We start from the raw sequence: 14161 nt of genomic DNA on the forward strand, positions 1-14161 counted from the left end.
TTGCATACTGGTCACTGTTCAGTGCTGGGGTCCCAGAAGTGGCCCCATGTCCCTGACTCCACTAGACATTGCCCTAGTGGGTGCTCTCTACAGTGGTCCTGACCCTACAGGTCCACTAGGCAATACTTTAATTGAGACTCTCTGTGATGGCTCCAGCCCCATGGTTCCACTAGGCATTGTAGTGGTAGAAGCCCTCTACAGTGGCTCCATTTGTGTAGCAGTTGTCTGCCTGGGCAGAGTTAGCACCACAAGGATGCTATCAAGATTTATTGCCTGTGCCTCCTGGAGGGATAATCTAAGCTGCATCTGGGCATGCTTGAACCACATCTGGGTTGGCTGAGGAGCACTGCACCAGAATGCATGGGGCAGAAAACTGAAGAGGCCCTGGGCAGTGAATCCTGAGGTCCCACAGGTGCCCTGGGCCCCTCCCATGAAATTGTTCTACCTTCAGGCCCTGACACTCTCTGAAATACCTTTGAGGTTATTATTCTATTGACTTAATGAATAGCAACTGGCATGTTTCTATTAAAACTCATCTCCTCTTCAGGTGTTCCTTTGGTTACACCCTTGGTATTCTGTCCTAAATACACTTTCTCCTTTTTCACAACAAGATCTGGCTGAAAATTTTCCAATTCATTAAGTCCTACTTCCCTTTTAATTAAAAATTGTGTTTTTTTTTCCTGTCTTGCATTTTACTATAAGCAGTCAAAAGAAGCCATACCACACCTTTATCACTTTACTTAGTAAATTGTTTCAACCAAATATCCTAGCTCATCTCTCTTAAGTTCTGCTTTCTACAGAGTACTAAGACAGGGATATAAGTCAGCCAAGATATTTGCCACTTTATAGCAAGGATGGCCTCTCCTCTAGTTTCCAATATCATGTTCTTCATTTCCATGTGAGTTCTCATAAGAATTGCCTTTCCCAACTGGGCGTGGTGGCTCATGCCTGTAATCCCAGCACTTTCGGAGGCTGAGGCAGGCGGATCACCTGAGGTCAGGAGTTTGAGACCAGGCTGACCAACATGGAGAAACCCCATCTCTACTAAAAATACAAAATTATCTGGGCGTGGTGGCACATGCCTGTAATCCTAGCTACTTGGGAGGCTGAGGCAGGAGAAGAACTTGAACTCAGGAGGCAGAGGATGCAGTGAGCCAAGATCGCACCGCTGCACTCCAGCCTGGGCAACAAGGGTGAAACTCGTCACAAAAAAAAAAAAAAAAAAAAAAAAAAAAAAAAGAATTGCCTTTCCTGTTTATATTTCTATTAACTTTCTATTCATGAACATATAGATAAGCTCTAAGAAAATATAGTCTCTCTACAGTTCTCCTCTGCTGAGCCCTTACCAAAATTTCCCTAATGCTTCATTTGCAGCAATATAGACCTTTTCTGGCCTGCACTTCCAAATTCTTCCAGCCTCTACCCATTATCCAGTTCTAAAGCTGCTTCCACACCCCACTTCTTGGTACCAATTTCTGTCTTTGTTCCTGCTGCTATAGCAAAGTACCTTAGACTTTGCTAAGGGCAAATTATAAACAATAAAAATTTATTTCTTACAGTTGTGGAAACTGGGATGTCCAAGATCAATGTCACAGCAGTTCCAGAGTTTGGTGAGGACCTGTTTCTCATTTATGGTGGTTTCTCCCTGTTTCCTCAAATGACAGAAGGACAAAAGCACCAAAGAGACTAACAAATTCCCTCAAGTCCTTGTATAAAGGCATGAATCCCATTCAAAAGGGCAGAGTCCTCATGATCTAATCACTACCTAAAGGGCCTACCTCTTAATAATACTCCATTGGGTACTAAGTTTCAACTTGAATTTTGGAGGGGCACAAACTTTCAAACCATAGGAATTATTTAATGCGTTATATATTTTCATATTGATGGTATCCCTTTTCTCTCTCCACAACTTTAGAAAGTTTATGTGAAAATAGGCATTTTTGTTTATTTTATGTAATGTTTGGAATCCCATAGAAAATGCTTGTGCTATAACAAGTACTCAATAAAACTACAGAAACAGTCCACAGAATAGGTCTTCTTTGACCATCTGTTTATTACAATAGTTGGTCAAATTCAGAATGGAAGGAAACATTTCTATTATATTAAGCCATTTTAAGTGTTCCACATGCATAACCCAAACTTCCTTGTAACCAATTCATATTCTCAAAAATGGCAAATACCTGATATATTTACAAAGCAATTAGCAACTGTCTATGAATCATAGACTGGTACTTCTAAACAATTCCCCTTCTACAGTGGACAGCAAAGATATACAGCTTGAAGTTTAGCCCATTAAAAGAGATTCTATTTTTTTTCATATTTCCAGAACACCCTCAAGTGGAGCTTCCATGCTCTAATAGTCTAATCCCAGCTGGTACAAGCATATTAAGCAAAATGCATAAATCAAAGCCAATTGTTTTTTCTTCAGGCAAAAGATCATAACAAATTTATCTGGGAATCCTAGGTGTGTATTGAGGAAGAAGTGTCACTGAATCAGAAGTAGGTGCATTGAAAGCACAAGCCACATGTTCACCCAATTTATTAGTACAGTCAAAACTTGCTTGAATCTTTCCTTGCAAAAGCAACTTCCAAGTAACAGTAGAATCTTCCTACTACATCCACCTATATTTTTGGGTTTCTGTATCACACCCTACTCAATGTGGCTAGCTCATGTTGCATGCTTACATGGTAACTTACTGTTAGAAATTCAGGATTGTGGCCGGGCGCGGTGGCTCAAGCCTGTAATCCCAGCACTTTGGGAGGCCGAGGCGGGCGGATCACGAGGTCAGGAGATCGAGACCATCCTGGCTAACACTGTGAAACCCTGTCTCTACTAAAAATACAAAAAAAATTAGCCGGGCGTGTTGGCGGGCGCCTGTAGTCCCAGCTCCTCGGGAGGCTGAGGCAGGAGAATGGCCTGAACCCGGGAGGCGGAGCTTGCACTGAGCCGAGATCGCGCCACTGCACTCCAGCCTGGGTGACACAGCAAGACTCCGTCTCAAAAAAAAAAAAAAAAAAAAAAAAAGAAATTCAGGATTGTTCAAGACCTAAAAAGTCCAGGAGTTTTTCATAAAGAAAATAGGTATTTTCCAAAGAAGAAATAAATCTAGATCTTTTCTATTTATTTTCCTATTATGCTTATCACTTATCTGCCAAAAGCATTTCAAACACCTTTGGATCTAGTATGTTATAAAATCCAAGTTAAAAGGCCCAAATGGAAAAGGACCAGCATTTGCATTTATATTTCTTCTTTGCAATAATTATCATCTAATAGGTTATATCATTTCATACCAATCATGTACACTACCTCTCTTCCAAACTTCATGCCTTCATAAAGACAGGCATTTGTCTGTTTTTCTGCAATGTTTATATCCCAGCACACAGAACAATGGAATATAGCAAGTACTCTAAAAAGCAACTTGCCTTTGTCTTTACTTGGATACAGTAGCCCAACGAATTCAAATTAATGTATCTCCAGAAATGTTTTAGAAAAGCCAGACCCCTAAATTTTCAAAAGACTAACATCACTTTCTTGCAAAAGAGGTTTCCATTAGCATAAGAAGGTCATGTATTGGTAGTCCATGATTGATGTCTGGTTTCTTGAAATACGTGTCTTGAATAGACCAAAAGCTGAGAGACTTTATGGTGAAAGAGAAATGTATAGTGAGTGAGATGGACTGAATTTCTAATTGCATGGAGAAAAAGAAAATGTTATCAAGTGATTATGTTCAGGGCTTTTATTGCCATGTTAAGCACAGTCTTGGGACCAATCATTGTTTTAGGTATTTGTGTCTGCATGTATCAGTGAATAAAATAGACCATATTCCTATATTTATGGAATATACTTTCTGTCCGAAACAAAATATTGTTATCTATGAAATGCATTACAATACCATTGGGAAACCTAAAGAAATAAACTTTAGCTTGGATTTTAGAAATGACATTGGGATTATTCTAAAGAACCAGGTAGCTAAGGCAGCTCTGGCACCCTATTTAGGAAGCTGCCATAACTTCTGACTACAGAACTATGATTAGACAAACACAATTTAAGTAAGGCAATTATGATTAGAAGCCACCACCATCAGAAACTATCAGTACCAGGAAGCTGAGAGAAAAACACTGAAAACCTCCGTGATGATAGGTACCTGAAGAAATAGCAAGAGTGTCCTACAAAATAATCTTCCCTTCCATTTGTCAGAATTGCAGGAGTACATCTATCTGGTGTCAGTTAAATCAAACCAAGAACAACAATGTAAAGGATTCTGGGAAATACAGTTTTTAGATTTTGAATTTTGCTAAGGAAGAAGACATTTTAGAATATTGAAATGGATGGTGGCTAACAAGCCATATTTTCTACCCCAATTTGTTTTCTCAGCTATCTCCACACTTATTATGTGTCAGGTAGGTATCTTCAAATTATCATGAAAATGGAGGAGATTGAAACCTAGTAGGTTGAGGCAGGTATTTCTGCAAGAACTATGAACAGTAGCAGTAATGAGTTGAGTATATACAATCAGATTGGTCAAACAAGTAAATTGATTTAAGATGATTATATAAAGCTTTTCACTGAGAAAGCAGAAAGGCACAAATATGTTAAGAGAGAAGACTAAAATAAACACTGTAGTTTTGGATAGAAATTTGAGATATGAACTTATAGCTGCATATTATATATTATATCTGTATACATACCTCCATGTATACGCATATATATGTAGATATACATACATGTATGGAGGTGTGTATATATGTAAAATATATACAGCGCATATATATTTATACATATGTGTATAAATACATATTATTCACAGACATATGTGTACATATGTATGTATAAACACATGCATATGTGTGTGTTGCATACATACCAGTTTATTAATACCATTTATCAATAACAGTTTATAAATAGCACTATAATACCATTCTCCCTTAAAAGGAACCAAGTTTCCTTGGAGAAATGACTGTTTCCAAGGCTGAGTAGAAAACTAGGAAATGATCTGGAACATGGTGTCTGCGTGTGTGTGTGTGTGTGTGTGTGTCTGTGTGTTCCACACACAAGACAGGAAGTAAGACTGTGAAAGTCCCTTCAAAGTAGCTTGTGTGTGACTTTGACATGTTTGCATTACAGGTTCCACACACATGACAGGAAGTAAGAATGTGCTCACATGTAATGCAAACATGTCAAAGTCACACACAGGCTACCTTGAAGAGACTTTCACTCCACAAATCTGGGAAAAATTCAGTATCAAAATAAATAATGATAATAAGGGATTTTTGCCAATAAATAAGATAGGCATGTATGAAAAGAGACAGAAAGAAATAAGTAAATATTAAAAGTTTGATAAAGAAGGAGCTAATTCCATAGTCTTAAACTACCTCCCCAGTGTTATTTGCCTGATGATGATGATTGTATCAGGTTTTGTAGGATAATGTTTTTATTTGCAATAAATGCATGCCCAAGTATTTTTAGACAATGAGGCATCATGTCAGCAACTTGCACTCAATTAGCTCATGGATAAGAATGTTATTTGTGATATTTTTGCAACTTTCTGTAAGTTTTAGATTATTTAACCTTAAAAAATATTTAACAATAAATCTAAGTAAGCTAATGATTCCTTTGATAGATATTTATTGACATGCAACCCTTTATTTCACAGTACTTTTAGTTTCATAAGTATTTATACTCACTAGTGACAATAAATTTAGATTTTATACCAAATATCCAAATCAACTCTAGTATTTTATTTACATCAGGGTTAAACTATACATTTTTTACCTAATTATGTATACCAAAATATAAACAAACAAAAAAATCAAACTTTTAGTTTTATGCATACGGTTCTTTAAAACCACCTAAATTTTTTTTGTCTTTTTATTTGTATGTCTGATTAGTAGGTATTTTATTGAAATAATATTTTCTTTATATCTTTTCTATATCTTTATGAGCCATTTGAGTAACTTGTAACTCTATCTTCTTTCTTAATAAGGTTAAAACATATGTTCTTTTGTGTATAGAATAAAGTCATATTAGAAATGTTTACAAGTTTGAATCACTTTCTGAGAATATTAAAACATCATTATGCAAATTATCTACATTTAATTGGCATTTTTAAACCAGAATTTATATTCCAATTTTCTGAGAAGGCAAATACAAGCAACAAAATCATACATCTTGTATATTTTCTAATGTCTTCCTTTCCTTTATTTTTATTAAACCTTCTTATCTGTTGCTCTATATGTTGCATTATTTAAAGACTGTTTGACATATTTACTACTTGTGGAGAGCTAATTCAAGAACAAAATTGCTTTTAACATGCTGTGATAGATTTTCAAAAAAAAATCAAGTTCAATTATTTACAGACTAATTTTCTGTTTGCTGTCTACTGACTGGCAAAGGAAAGTTCACAAATCCAGTTAGATGACACTTGCCTCCTCATATTCTAGGGCACTGACATTTCGTGGTGGACTGACAGTAAATCTTAAGTCCCCAGACTGCTTGTTAACTTTTAGAAGTTGATATAGTAACTTATAAGTTTGATCTCTTTTGGATGACCATGAATTCTGCTTATAGATACTATAAAAAAGTACTTGGGACAGTAATAAATGGTGCCTCAAAGACTAAATTTAACTGTGGTATACTTGGACCATAATCACTACTGATACTTTCTACGAACATCCACAATGATGTTTTAGAGGCTTTAGGGACAACTCTATTTTTCATATCAGAAAAATGGAATTTTCATTTCAGACTATGTCATTATCAGACCTATGGGCAGCCATCAATCACCTTGTGATTTCTGAGTCATATATCACTGTTATTAGGGTCCTGCTAGCATTTAGTTAAAAAAGAAAAAAAATTAAAAGGTGATAGCATTACTCTTAGAGAAAGTGCACTAAAGAAACCATCATTCAAAATAAATAAATAAATAATGCATTTTAAGACGAAAGTACAGTCACAGCAAATATATTTTAAATAGCATAGTAGATTTATAAAAGATTTCAGATGTATAAACAGGTTTCTCATCGTGACTAATTGTTAGTAATCAATAAATTGTATGTAGCAGAGTCTTTACAGAAGTATAAGTAAGAAAATGTTACATCATTTATTGATCTAGGAAATAATTTAGAAAAAATGTATTCAGTGTTTCTGAATATACATAATTATGTTGAATGCTTATAGCATATAAACCTTGGAAATTATTTCTCTGGTCAAATATTTTATATTTAATCATCTACAAATTGTCCATTAGTGCCTCCTCAGTGATTCTATTTAAAAGTTAAGATAATAGCAAGTCAAGTCTTCATCCATTTCGTGTTGCTTTAACAAAATACTATAGACTGGATAACTTATAAAGAAAATAAATTTATTTCTTACACTTCTGGGGCCAGCATACGGTGAGGGACTTCTTGTGGCATCATTCCAAGAGAGAAAGTGGGAGCATAAGAGAGCAACAAGAAGACCAAAATCACTTTTAGAATAACTCACTCTTGGGATTACAAACCTACTCCCATGATAATGACATTAATTTATTCATGAGGGTGGAGCCCTCATGGCCTACTCGTCCCTTAACAGTCCCACCTCTCAATACCATCTCAATGGCAATTCAATGTCAGCATGAGTTTTGAAGGGGACATTCAAACCATAGCATTTTACTCTTGGCCCCTTAAAATTCATGTAATTTCCATATACCAAAATCATTCAATCCATGTCAATAGCCTTGAATGTTTTAAATCATTCTAGCACCAACTCATGAAGATAGTACCTTCCTGGCCTAATCACATCTTAATTATTCCATTTTTAATACCATCACAATGACAATTACATTTCAACTGAGTTTTGAAGGGGACATTTCAATCATAGCAAATCAGCAATAATAAAATTTCATCCATTCATTCTCACTCAGTAAAATTTTTTGATGGAGAAAATGAGAAATGCATATTTTACTATTGTCTTTCATGTTGAAGTAATCAATAAAAATTTTCTGAAGTACTTCAATACCTAAATATCTGTAGGTTCTTTAGTTTATCTCTATTGACAATTTAATCTTAGGTTTAACCCAAATCTAAAATCCTACCTAAAATTATGCATTTTCATGAACCTCAAAAATACTGAATACTAGATTGCTGGATAAGCAGTCTGAAAATCCTATTTGATAACTTTTTAATCTGAATATTGAAAGCAAATTGCTATTATTATAACTCCAATACTCATTGTTTAAACTTTTAGAATGTAAATCAAGTAATCTGTAGAATATCTTTAAAGGACTCCTGGCTTACAAATTCATCTCTATATCTTGTCATGCATTTAGTACTTCTGACATGTTTACTAGTCATTTTCCTAAATCTGCCAGTTTGCATGATACTTTTGCTTTACAAATGCCATTTCTACTCTGGGAAGCTTCTTTACTTCCTGCTCTGTCTAATCAAATTTACTTGTCCTTAAAATCTCAGCTTAAATGGCATTTTTCTATAAAAACTTTCTATATAGTTCTCAGTCTCCCAACCCTAATGGAGGTATTAATTTATTCTTCTGAGTTTGGTAAGCTCTTTTTTGGTAAAGTGATACATATCACATCAATCTAAGATTTTCTCTTTTTTCTATTATTATCTTCCTTACCATATTCATCAGCAACACTACTGCCTTATAGTTCTTATATCTATTCATCATGCACTGAGCCAACAGCAAGATGAAAACACATAAAGCTCTATTTTTTTGCAGTCTTCTCTGAATCTTCCCTTCATCTTTTTTATGAAATAAACTTTATTTTTAGGGTAGTTTTATCCGTACATAAAAATAAACAGGAAGTACAGAGTTCCCACGTACGCCCTGTCTCTCCACATACAGGTTGATCTATTTTTCACATCTTCTGTTAGTGTGGTATACTTGATATAATTGATGAACCAATATTGACATATTATTATTAACTAAAGTTAATAAAGTTCATAGTTTAGGGTTCATTTTTTGTGTTATACATCCTATGGGTTTTGACAAATACGTAATGACTTCTCAATTATCACTGTGCCATACAAAATACTTTTACTGCCCTACACATCTCCTGTACTCCTTCTTCTTTTGTCTCTACTCAAACCCCCATACTCTCACCAACCACTGATCTTTTCTCTGTCTCTGTGGTTTTACCTTTTTCAAAGTGTCATATAGTTGGAATCATACAGTATGTGTTTGTTTATTCATTCATCTCTTGAATTATATCTTGGTCATTTCCATGTTTCAGGAATTATAAACAGAGCTGTTATAAACATTTTTGTGCATATATAAGTTTTCAACTCATTTGGGTAAATATCAAGGAATGCAGTTGCTGGATTGTATGGCAAGAGTATGTTTATTTTGTAAATAACTAAAAAACCATCTTACACAGTGGCTGTACCATTTTTCACTCCCACCAGCGACGAAAGACACTTCCTGTTACTCCACATCCCAGTCAGCATTTGGCATTGTCATTACTGAAAATTTTGGCAATTCTAACAGATATGTAGTGATATCTTACTGTTGCTTTAATTTGCAAATCTCTAATGACCTGATATATGATGTTGATCTTCTTATATGCTTATTTGCCATCTGTATATCTTCTTTGATGAAGTATCAGTGCAGATTTATTGCACATTTTTTAGCTATTTTTATGGAGTTTTATGAGTTCTTTATATATTTTAGATACCAGTCCTTTATCACATCTATTTTGCAAAAATTTTCTCTGACCCTGAGATCTCTCTTTCCATTCTTTGACAAGTATTATTTGCATATAACAAGTTTTAATTTTAATGAAAGTCACATTTTCAGATTTTTTCATGGGTTATGCTTTTGTTTTTATGTGTGAAAAGTGATTGCCAAACCAAGGAATCTAAATTTTCTCCTATGTTGTTTTCTAGGAGTTTTATATTTTTATATTTTATGTTTACATCTTTGACCCACTTTCAATAAATTTTTGTGAAGGTATAAGTTCTGTGTCTATATTCATTTGAAGTCATAATTTTGTTATTTATATTACTGGTATTTTATGTATAGTTAAGTTAGCAATAAGAAAAAGTATACAATAATCATCTGAAGTGTCATTTGCAAGCCCTAAGTGATAGAATTGGACTTGTACTCAAGTCTTTCTGGTTTCAAAGACAAGATTAATTATCATGCAGTATAGTTCATTCAAAGCTCAGTAATCTTTGTAAAGCATAATACCTAGCATACTCTCTGGCACATAGCAGGGCCTTAATAAATCTTTGATCAAAGAATGATTAATAAAGTAACAAAAGAGATAAAGTTTGTGTGACATAATCAAATACCAGAAAAATCAAATCTGATATTTTGTTGTTATTATATTCACTTTTGAGTAATCTCAATTTTTTAGTGGATGCTTTATTAAATAACATAGATGTAGCTTGTTGTCCATAAATTCAAAATAATTAAAATATATGTAGAAGCAGTTTAAAACTTAGATAAATAGATGGTAAATTATGACAGATCAATAGAAAGCCATGGTGAGTTTTGGATTAAACACATTTTATACATTTTTTTTTAACAAACACTAAGCATTGACTATTACTGACATTTACGAAGACAGAAGAAATTTTTTAAAGTGTTTTAAGTATACATTAACCTTCAAATGGAAGATACTTGGCAAAAATAATCAATTTTATAGCCTTAAACTTATGTTCTTATAATGATAATTTTACTCAAACAATAATTGCATTTTTTAGATGGGTTAACACTTAGCTCATTTGCATTCAGATTTAGGGATCTACAAAATTACTAGGTAATAGCTACAAAAGGAGAAGATGTTTGTCATAAAATTGCATGCTTTCCATGGAAAGTTACTGAAATCGGTAGATATTCTTTTCGGCTAATTAATTTTTGGAAGCTGCATCCTCATTAATCATCTGACAGGCTCACAATAACAATACATGCCCTTCTGATCATGAAATTCAGTATTATATCTTTAAAAATGCCTTTTTACAGAATTTTTATGACACTGCCAATTTGTGCAGAGTCAAGCAGCATTATTGTTTATAGACTAGAGAAGCATACTTGAGTTTTTAAATAAACTTTGGTATCATGCATTCATTTTTACGTGTTTAACGACACAACATTATTCTTAAAGTACTAATATCTTTAAGTTAGCATAGTTATACTATGAGGGGAAAGATATCAAAAATGTTAATATTTTTTCTAATATTTTGTGAGAGAAAAGACATAAAAAATGATAGTATTTTGGCAGAGTGCGATGGCTCATGCCTGTAATCCCAGCACCCTGTAACCCCAGGTGGATCACCTGAGGTTGGGAGTTTGAGACTAGCCTGACCAACGTGGAGAAACCCCATCTCTACTAAAAATACAAAATTAGCCGGGCATCGTGGCGCATGCCTGTAATCTCAGCTATTTGGAAGTCTGAGGAAGGAGAATCACTTGAACCTGGGAGGCGGAGATTGCGGTGAGCTGATATTGCTCCGTTGCACTCCAGCCTGGGCAACAAGAGTGAAACTCCGTCTCAAAAAAAAAAAAAAAAAAGTTAGTATGTTTTCTAATACTTTGTGAGAGAAAAGACATCAAAAAATGTTACTATTTTTTCTAATACTTTGTAATTCATATTTTTTTCATAGAAAAATAGCCACCTTTTAGGTTCCTTTAAAAATGCAAATTTTCCTTATTTTCTACTGTCACAATTGACCCAGCAACTAGGCAATTAGGCAAACTGGATAGCTGTCTCTGATTATAATTGAGGTACAAGACACTTTTCTCAAGGACATCTGCCTTGAAATTATCTAGCTTATTATTTCTACCACTCAAAACTTTCTATAGGATTCAGTTATGTCACTGAGGGAAGACAAGTCTTTCCCACAATTTTCAATCTTCCTTCAAAGTCCTGATCTCCAGAGTTATGGACATTTATATGTTATGAAATAGAGTATGTTTGCTTTTGTATCTCCCAGAAATATTTGTTCCTCACATGCTATAGGTGTTAGGCTTGCAGCCGTTGGCTTCCTTAATCTTAAAACTATTTGCTTTCATTCAAAAGATATAAATCTTTTTCTTATCTCTTTTGACCATTTAATTTCAAGGAGAAGGGTCCTGAATTGATGGACAAGGTAACTGAATAGCCAAGAAACTTCCAGAGCAATTTAATGAGTTATCTTCCTATGTAATTATATTCCAAAAGGGATTAATCCCATGTTTTAAATTTGAAAACCCCTATCATATAAGAGACACTTAGTAACATTTCTAAATCATAGGAACCAAGAATCTTTCCCACCTTTTTCAAGAGGAGAATTCGTTTACACTGTGGTGTGTTCATCTTTCTTTCTTAGGAGGAGTTGAGGGTACAAGGGTTCCTCTCCTGAATAAACACCTAGACCCTATTTTGGGGCTCTCACAGTACAGTCATAAGTAGGTATAGCAAGACATCTGGCTCTCATTAGATTACCCTAGGACAAATGGAAATGACTTAGTTAGTCCTGTAGTAAGAAATATTTTGTCTACTTTTAGAATAATACTAGTAAACATAGATATTAAAATCTTATCTTAGGCCATTACCTCTTGCGAATCATATTCCTCTAATACCTGGAAGTAAAGAAAGTATCATCATTTTCCATAAATATCTCTGATTCTTATATGTTTCTTCCCAGTTCTTCCTAGCACAGTCACCTTTATTCCTAGGTCTCTTTGCCTTCATCTGAGGCCCTCTTCCGGCACTTCTAATGAGGTCTCCTTATCAGGGGAAAAGAGGAAACTGAAATTTTGTCTGCTGTGACTCAATTCTCAGTAACTTTCCATACCTAGTTCTCTCCTTCACCTTCGTCCCCTGACCCCCAAAGTCCTTAAAACTGTTGCAGCCTTTTTTGGAGGCTCTCTCCACCAGGCAATGACCCGCACATCTGTGCTGATCCACCTGACCCTGCACTGCAGTGCCATTCTTTGAAAGGAAATGGATTGGAGGGAGTTGGCAGTTTTTATGGTTTTAGCCTCTTGTTAAAGCATGACAGTAAGTGACCAAATGCTTAACTCTTTTCTTCATGACTAGTTGCTTCAATTAGATTCTTAACACTGACGGCCCAGCTCTCTCCATCTCCAGATGCATTTAAGCTTCTCTCAAAAGAAGTGGAATAGTATTTATGCTGTGAGCCCAAAATATCTGAGACAGGTCTCAGTCAATTTAGAAAGTTTGTTTGGCCAATGCTAAGGATGCACCCATGACACAGCCCCAAGAAGTCCTGAGGACATATGCTTGCTTTGTCAGGGTACAGCTTGCTTTCATACATTTTAGGGAGACATGAGATATCAATCAATATTTGTGAGATACACATTAGTTCAGTCCCATAAGGTGGGACAACTGGAAGAGGGAAGGGGGCAGGGGGAATTCTAGGTCTTAGGTAGATAAAAGATAAAGTTTGCATTATTTTGAGTCTTTGATCAGCCTTTCACTGAATACACAATTTAGTGTGGCTCAGTGAATCTGCATTTTTGCGTACACAAGGATGGAGGAAGAACTCAGATATGCATTTGTCTCAGGTGAGCCTAGGGGTGATTTTCTGTCTGCAGCACCTGTGAAGATAAGCGATCAGTTTGCATTGCCAGGGTGAAATTCAACAGAATTGTTTTAGGATAAAGATCTAGAGGCCTACAAGGAATTTCCCTGGGTGGTATGTAGCTCTTTCCTCTTCGTAGCTATCTTATTTAGGAATAAAATGGGAGGCAGGTTTGCCTGACCTGGCTCCCAGCTCGACTTTTCCCTTGGCTTACTGACATTGAGATCCTGAGATTTATTTTTCTTTCACAATGCCACACATATATGTTACTGTCATTGATCACATAAACACAGATACGTTTACTTATTAAAGATTTTGTATAACTCCATTTATTTGAAAAGAAGTATTTTGATCTCTCTTTCCTCTAAAGGTCAAATGGAATCAGCAAATTCATTAAGAAAAATGAGATTTCAAAGCTGAAACCACCATTGCAAAATTATAATTGAAACAGTAAAAGAGATGTGACCTAACCAATGCCATCTTGCTTCTAACCTCCAAGCTGTCCTTGTTCATTCCTGGGCGTAGGCTGAATTAACTTTGAGAGGAACTTAGTTTATAGTTTAGCTTTGAAACAAAGATGATAATAGCCCTTTGCTGAAAAACCCCTTCTTTCCTGGGGACCAGTCTGCCTTTG

This window comes from Symphalangus syndactylus, chromosome 15 (genome assembly GCF_028878055.3).
Source record: "Symphalangus syndactylus isolate Jambi chromosome 15, NHGRI_mSymSyn1-v2.1_pri, whole genome shotgun sequence".
Classification (NCBI taxonomy): Eukaryota; Metazoa; Chordata; class Mammalia; order Primates; family Hylobatidae; genus Symphalangus; species Symphalangus syndactylus.